This window comes from Anomaloglossus baeobatrachus, chromosome 11, assembly GCF_048569485.1.
Source record: "Anomaloglossus baeobatrachus isolate aAnoBae1 chromosome 11, aAnoBae1.hap1, whole genome shotgun sequence".
Taxonomy (NCBI): domain Eukaryota; kingdom Metazoa; phylum Chordata; class Amphibia; order Anura; family Aromobatidae; genus Anomaloglossus; species Anomaloglossus baeobatrachus.
In genome coordinates, this window is record NC_134363.1 from 46,629,978 (window position 1) to 46,637,922 (window position 7,945).

Consider the following 7,945-nt stretch of genomic DNA (forward strand, 5'->3'; position numbering starts at 1 on the left):
GGCTAAAAGTTGCAATACCCCCCCCCAAAGGAACAATTTCGCCTCAAAATGGCAAAAAATTGCAATACCCCCCAAAGGAACAATTTCGTTTCAAAATGCCGAAAAGTTGCATTACCCCCCCAAAGGAACAATTTCGCCTCAAAATGGAAAAAAAATTGCAATATCCCCCCAAAGGAACAATTTCGCCTCAAAATGCCGAAAAGTTTCAATACCCCCGAAAGGAACAATTTCGCTTCAAAATGGCCAAAAGTTGCAATACCCCCCCAAAGGAACAATTTCGCTTCAAAATGGCCAAAAGTTGCAATACCCCCCCAAAGGAACAATTTCGCCTCAAAATGGCAAAAAATTGCAATACCACCAAAAGGAACAATTTCGCCTCAAAATGCCAAAAAGTTGCAATAACCCCCCAAAGGAACAATTTCGCCTCAAAATGGCAAAAAATTGCAATACCCCCCCAAAGGAACAATTTCGCTTCAAAATGGCCAAAAGTTGCATTATCCCCCGAAAGGAACAATTTCGCCTCAAAATGGCAAAAAATTGCAATACCCCCCGAAAGGAACAATTTTGCTTCAAAATGGCCAAAAGTTGCAATACCCCCCCAAAGGAACAATTTCGCTTCAAAATGGCCAAAAGTTGCAATACCCCCCCAAAGGAACAATTTCGCCTCAAAATGCCGAAAAGTTGCAATACCCCCCGAAAGGAACAATTTCGCTTCAAAATGGCCAAAAGTTGCAATACCCCCCCAAAGGAACAATTTCGCCTCAAAATGGAAAAAAATTGCAATACCCCCCCAAAGGAACAATTTCGCCTCAAAATGGCAAAAAATTGCAATACACCCCCAAAGGAACAATTTTGCTTCAAAATGGCCAAAAGTTGCAATACCCCCCCAAAGGAACAATTTCGCCTCAAAATGGCAAAAAATTGCAATACCCCCCCAAAAGGAACAATTTCGCCTCAAAATGGCAAAAAATTGCAATACCCCCCAAAGGAACAATTTCGTTTCAAAATGCCGAAAAGTTGCATTACCCCCCCAAAGGAACAATTTCGCCTCAAAATGGAAAAAAAATTGCAATATCCCCCCAAAGGAACAATTTTGCCTCAAAATGCCGAAAAGTTGCAATACCCCCCCAAAGGAACAATTTCGCCTCAAAATGCCGAAAAGTTGCAATACCCCTCAAAAGGAACAATTTCGCTTCAAAATGGCCAAAAGTTGCAATACCCCCCCAAAGGAACAATTTCGCCTCAAAATGGAAAAAAATTGCAATACCCCCCCAAAGGAACAATTTCGCCTCAAAATGCCGAAAAGTTGCAATACCCCCCCAAAGGAACAATTTCGCTTCAAAATGGTCAAAAGTTGAAATACCACCCCAAAGGAACAATTTCGCTTCAAAATGGCCAAAAGTTGCAATACCCCCCCAAAGGAACATTTTCGCGTCAAAATGGCCAAAAGTTGCAATACCCCCCCAAAGGAACAATTTCGCTTCAAAATGCCGAAAAGTTGCAATGCCCCCCCAAAGGAACAATTTCGCTTCAAAATGGCCAAAAGTTGCAATACCCCCCCAAAGGAACAATTTCGCCTCAAAATGCCGAAAAGTTTAAATACCCCCCGAAAGGAACAATTTCGCTTCAAAATGCCGAAAAGTTTAAATACCCCCCGAAAGGAACAATTTTGCTTCAAAATGGCCAAAAGTTGCAATATCCCCCCAAAGGAACAATTTCGCCTCAAAATGGCAAGAAATTGCAATACCCCCCAAAGGAACAATTTCGCCTCAAAATGCCGAAAAGTTGCAATACCCCCCGAAAGGAACAATTTCGCTTCAAAATGGCCAAAAGTTGCAATACCCCCCCAAAGGAACAATTTCGCCTCAAAATGCCGAAAAGTTTAAATACCCCCGAAAGGAACAATTTCGATTCAAAATGGCAAAAAGTTGCAATACCCCCACAAAGGAACAATTTCACCTCAAAATGGCAAAAAATTGCAATACCCCCCCAAGGAACAATTTCGCCTCAAAATGCCGAAAAGTTGCAATACCCCCCCAAAGGAACAATTTCGCTTCAAAATGGCCAAAAGTTGTAATACCCCCCCCAAAGGAACAATTTCGCCTCAAAATGGCAAAAAATTGCAATACCCCCCCAAAGGAACAATTTCGCCTCAAAATGCCAAAAAGTTGCAATACCCCCCCAAAGGAACAATTTCGCCTCAAAATGGCAAAAAATTGCAATATCCCCCCAAAGGAACAATTTCGCTTCAAAATGCCGAAAAGTTGCATTACCCTCCCAAAGGAACAATTTTGCTTCAAAATGGCCAATAGTTGCGATACCCCCCAAGGGAACAATTTCGCCTCAAAATGGCAAAAAATTGCAATACCCCCCAAAGGAACAATTTCGCCTCAAAATGGCAAAAAATTGCAATACCCCCCCAAAGGAACAATTTCGCCTCAAAATGGCAAAAAATTGCAATACCCCCCCAAAGGAACAAATTCGCCTCAAAATGCCGAAAAGTTGCATTATCCCCCGAAAGGAACAATTTCGCTTCAAAATGGCCAAAAGTTGCAATACCCCCCCAAAGAAACAATTTCGCTTCAAAATGGCCAAAAGTTGCAATACCCCCGCAAAGGAACAATTTCGCCTCAAAATGGCAAAAAATTGCAATACCCCCCAAAGGAACAATTTTGCCTCAAAATGCCGAAAAGTTGCAATACCCCCCCAAAGGAAAAATTTCGCTTCAAAATGGCCAAAAGTTGCAATACCCCCCCAAAGGAACAATTTCGCTTCAAAATGGTCAAAAGTTGCAATACGCCCCCCAAATGAACAATTTCGCCTCAAAATGCCGAAAAGTTTAAATACCCCCCGAAAGGAACAATTTCGCTTCAAAATGCCGAAAAGTTTAAATACCCCCCGAAAAGAACAATTTTGCTTCAAAATGGCCAAAAGTTACAATACCCCCCCAAAGGAACAATTTTGCCTCAAAATGTCAAGAAATTGCAATACCCCCCCAAAGGAACAATTTCGCCTCAAAATGCCGAAAAGTTGCAATACCCCCCGAAAGGAACAATTTCGCTTCTAAATGGCCAAAATTTGCAATACCCCCCCAAAGGAACAATTCCGCCTCAAAATGGCAAAAAATTGCAATACCCCCCCAAAGGAACAATTGCGCTTCAAAATGGCCAAAAGTTGCAATACCCCCCCAAAGGAACAATTTCGCCTCAAAATGCCGAAAAGTTGCAATACCCCCCCGAAAGGAATAATTTCGCTTCAAAATGCCGAAAAGTTGCAATACCCCCCCAAAGGAACAATTTCGCTTCAAAATGGCCAAAAGTTGCAATACCCCCCAAAGGAACAATTTCGCCTCAAAATGGCCAAAAATTGTAATACCCCCCGAAAGGAACAATTTCGCTTCAAAATGGCCAAAAGTTGCAATACCCCCCCAAAGGAACAATTTCGCCTCAAAATGGCCAAAAATTGTAATACCCCCCCAAAGGAACAATTTCGCTTCAATATGGTCAAAAGTTGCAATACCCCCAAAGGAACAGTTTCGCCTCAAAATGGCAAAAAATTGCAATACCCCCCAAAGGAACAATTTCGCCTCAAAATGGTAAAAAATTGCAATACCCCCCAAAGGAACAATTTCGCTTCAAAATGCCGAAAAGTTTAAATACCCCCGAAAGGAACAATTTCGATTCAAAATGGCCAAAAGTTGCAATACCCCCCCAAAGGAACAATTTCGCCTCAAAATGTCAAGAAATTGCAATACCCCCCCAAAGGAACAATTTCGCCTCAAAATGCCGAAAAGTTGCAATACCCCCCGAAAGGAACAATTTCGCTTCAAAATGGCCAAAAGTTGCAATACCCCCCCAAAGGAACAATTCCGCCTCAAAATGGCAAAAAATTGCAATACCCCCCAAAGGAACAATTGCGCTTCAAAATGGCCAAAAGTTGCAATACCCCCCCAAAGGAACAATTTCGCCTCAAAATGCCGAAAAGTTGCAATACCCCCCCGAAAGGAATAATTTCGCTTCAAAATGCCAAAAAGTTGCAATACCCACCGAAAGGAACAATTTCGCTTCAAAATGGCCAAAAGTTGCAATACCCCCCCAAAGAAACAATTTCGCCTCAAAATGTCAAGAAATTGCAATACCCCCCCAAAGGAACAATTTCGCCTCAAAATGCCGAAAAGTTGCAATACCCCCCCAAAGGAACAATTGCGCTTCAAAATGGCCAAAAGTTGCAATACCCCCCCAAAGGAACAATTTCGCCTCAAAATGCCGAAAAGTTGCAATGCCCCCCCAAAGGAACAATTTTGCTTCAAAATGGCCAAAAGTTGCAATACCCCCCCAAAGGAACAACTTCGCCTCAAAATGCCGAAAAGTTTAAATACCCCCGAAAGGAACAATTTCGATTCAAAATGGCAAAAAGTTGCAATACCCCCACAAAGGAACAATTTCGCCTCAAAATGGCAAAAAATTGCAATACCCCCCCAAGGAACAATTTCGCCTCAAAATGCCGAAAAGTTGCAATAACCCCCCAAAGGAACAATTTCGCTTCAAAATGGCCAAAAGTTGTAATACCCCCCCAAAGGAACAATTTCGCCTCAAAATGGCAAAAAATTGCAATACCCCCCCAAAGGAACAATTTCGCCTCAAAATGCCAAAAAGTTGCAATACCCCCCCAAAGGAACAATTTCGCCTCAAAATGGCAAAAAATTGCAATATCCCCCCAAAGGAACAATTTCGCTTCAAAATGCCGAAAAGTTGCATTACCCTCCCAAAGGAACAATTTTGCTTCAAAATGGCCAAAAGTTGCGATACCCCCCAAAGGAACAATTTCGCCTCAAAATGGCAAAAAATTGCAATACCCCCCAAAGGAACAATTTCGCCTCAAAATGGCAAAAAATTGCAATACCCCCCCCAAAGGAACAATTTCACCTCAAAATGGCAAAAAATTGCAATACCCCCCCAAAGGAACAAATTCGCCTCAAAATGCCGAAAAGTTGCATTATCCCCCGAAAGGAACAATTTCGCTTCAAAATGGCCAAAAGTTGCAATACCCCCCCAAAGAAACAATTTCGCTTCAAAATGGCCAAAAGTTGCAATACCCCCGCAAAGGAACAATTTCGCCTCAAAATGGCAAAAAATTGCAATACCCCCCAAAGGAACAATTTTGCTTCAAAATGCCGAAAAGTTGCAATACCCCCCCAAAGGAACAATTTCGCTTCAAAATGGCCAAAAGTTGCAATACCCCCCCAAAGGAACAATTTCGCTTCAAAATGGTCAAAAGTTGCAATACGCCCCCCAAAGGAACAATTTCGCCTCAAAATGCCGAAAAGTTTAAATACCCCCCGAAAGGAACAATTTCGCTTCAAAATGCCGAAAAGTTTAAATACGCCCCGAAAGGAACAATTTTGCTTCAAAATGGCCCAAAGTTGCAATACCCCCCAAAGGAACAATTTCGCCTCAAAATGGCAAGAAATTGCAATACCCCCCCAAAGGAACAATTTCGCCTCTAAATGCCGAAAAGTTGCAATACCCCCCGAAAGGAACAATTTCGCTTCAAAATGGCAAAAAGTTGCAATACCCCCCCAAAGGAACAATTTCGCCTCAAAATGGAAAAAAATTGCAATACCCCCCCAAAGGAACAATTTCGCCTCAAAATGCCGAAAAGTTGCAATACCCCCCCAAAGGAAAAATTTCGCTTCAAAATGGTCAAAAGTTGCAATACCCCCCCAAAGGAACAATTTCGCCTCAAAATGCCGAAAAGTTTAAATACCCCCCGAAAGGAACAATTTCGCTTCAAAATGCCGAAAAGTTTAAATACCCCCCGAAAAGAACAATTTTGCTTCAAAATGGCCAAAAGTTGCAATACCCCCCCAAAGGAACAATTTTGCCTCAAAATGTCAAGAAATTGCAATACCCCCCCAAAGGAACAATTTCGCCTCAAAATGCCGAAAAGTTGCAATACCCCCCGAAAGGAACAATTTCGCTTCAAAATGGCCAAAAGTTGCAATACCCCCCCAAAGGAACAATTCCGCCTCAAAATGGCAAAAAATTGCAATACCCCCCCAAAGGAACAATTGCGCTTCAAAATGGCCAAAAGTTGCAATACCCCCCAAAAAGGACAATTTCGCCTCAAAATGCCGAAAAGTTGCAATACCCCCCCGAAAGGAATAATTTCGCTTCAAAATGCCGAAAAGTTGCAATACCCCCCCAAAGGAACAATTTCGCTTCAAAATGGCCAAAAGTTGCAATACCCCCCCAAAGGAACAATTTCGCCTCAAAATGGCCAAAAATTGTAATACCCCCCGAAAGGAACAATTTCGCTTCAAAATGGCCAAAAGTTGCAATACCCCCCCAAAGGAACAATTTCGCCTCAAAATGGCCAAAAATTGTAATACCCCCCCAAAGGAACAATTTCGCTTCAATATGGCCAAAAGTTCCAATACCCCCAAAGGAACAGTTTCGCCTCAAAATGGCAAAAAATTGCAATACCCCCCCAAAGGAACAATTCCGCCTCAAAATGGCAAAAAATTGCAATACCCCCCCAAAGGAACAATTGCGCTTCAAAATGGCCAAAAGTTGCAATACCCCCCCAAAGGAACAATTTCGCCTCAAAATGCCGAAAAGTTGCAATACCCCCCGAAAGGAACAATTTCGCTTCAAAATGGCCAAAAGTTGCAATACCCCCCCAAAGGAACAATTCCGCCTCAAAATGACAAAAAATTGCAATACCCCCCCAAAGGAACAATTGCGCTTCAAAATGGCCAAAAGTTGCAATACCCCCCCAAAGGAACAATTTCGCCTCAAAATGTTGAAAAGTTGCAATACCCCCAGAAAGGAATAATTTCGCTTCAAAATGCCGAAAAGTTGCAATACCCCCCCAAAGGAACAATTTCGCTTCAAAATGGCCAAAAGTTGCAATACCCCCCCAAAGGAACAATTTCGCCTCAAAATGGCCAAAAATTGTAATACCCCCCGAAAGGAACAATTTCGCTTCAAAATGGCCAAAAGTTGCAATACCCCCCCAAAGGAACAATTTCGCCTCAAAATGGCCAAAAATTGTAATACTCCCCCAAAGGAACAATTTCGCTTCAATATGGCCAAACGTTGCAATACCCCCAAAGGAACAATTTCGCCTCAAAATGAAAAAAAAATTGCAATACCCCCCCAAAGGAACAATTTCGCCTCAAAATGCCGAAAAGTTGCAATACCCCCCCAAAGGAACAATTTCGCGTCAAAATGGCCAAAAGTTGCAATCCCCCCCCAAAGGAACAATTTCGCTTCAAAATGCCGAAAAGTTGCAATGCCCCCCCAAAGGAACAATTTCGCTTCAAAATGGCCAAAAGTTGCAATACCCCCCCCAAAGGAACAATTTCGCCTCAAAATGCCGAAAAGTTTAAATACCCCCCGAAAGGAACAATTTCGCCTCAAAATGCCGAAAAGTTGCAATACCCCCCGAAAGGAACAATTTCGCTTCAAAATGGCCAAAAGTTGCAATACCCCCCAAAGGAACAATTTCGCCTCAAAATGCTGAAAAGTTGCAATATCCCCCGAAAGGAACAATTTCGCCTCAAAAAAGCAAAAAATTGCAATACCACCCCAAAGGAACAATTTCGCCTCAAAATGCCGAAAAGTTGCAATACCCCCCCCAAAGGAACAATTTCGCCTCAAAATGGAAAAAAATTGCAATACCCCCCCAAAGGAACAATTTCGCCTCAAAATGCCGAAAAGTTGCAATACCCCCCGAAAGGAACAATTTCGCTTCAAAATGGCCAAAAGTTGCAATACCCCCCAAAAGAACAATTTCGCCTCAAAATGGCAAAAAATTGCAATACCCCCCCAAAAGAACAATTTCGCTTCAAAATGGCCAAAAGTTGCAATACACCACCCAAAGGAACAATTTCGCATCAAAATGGCAAAAAATTGCAATACCCCCCAAAGGAACAATTTTG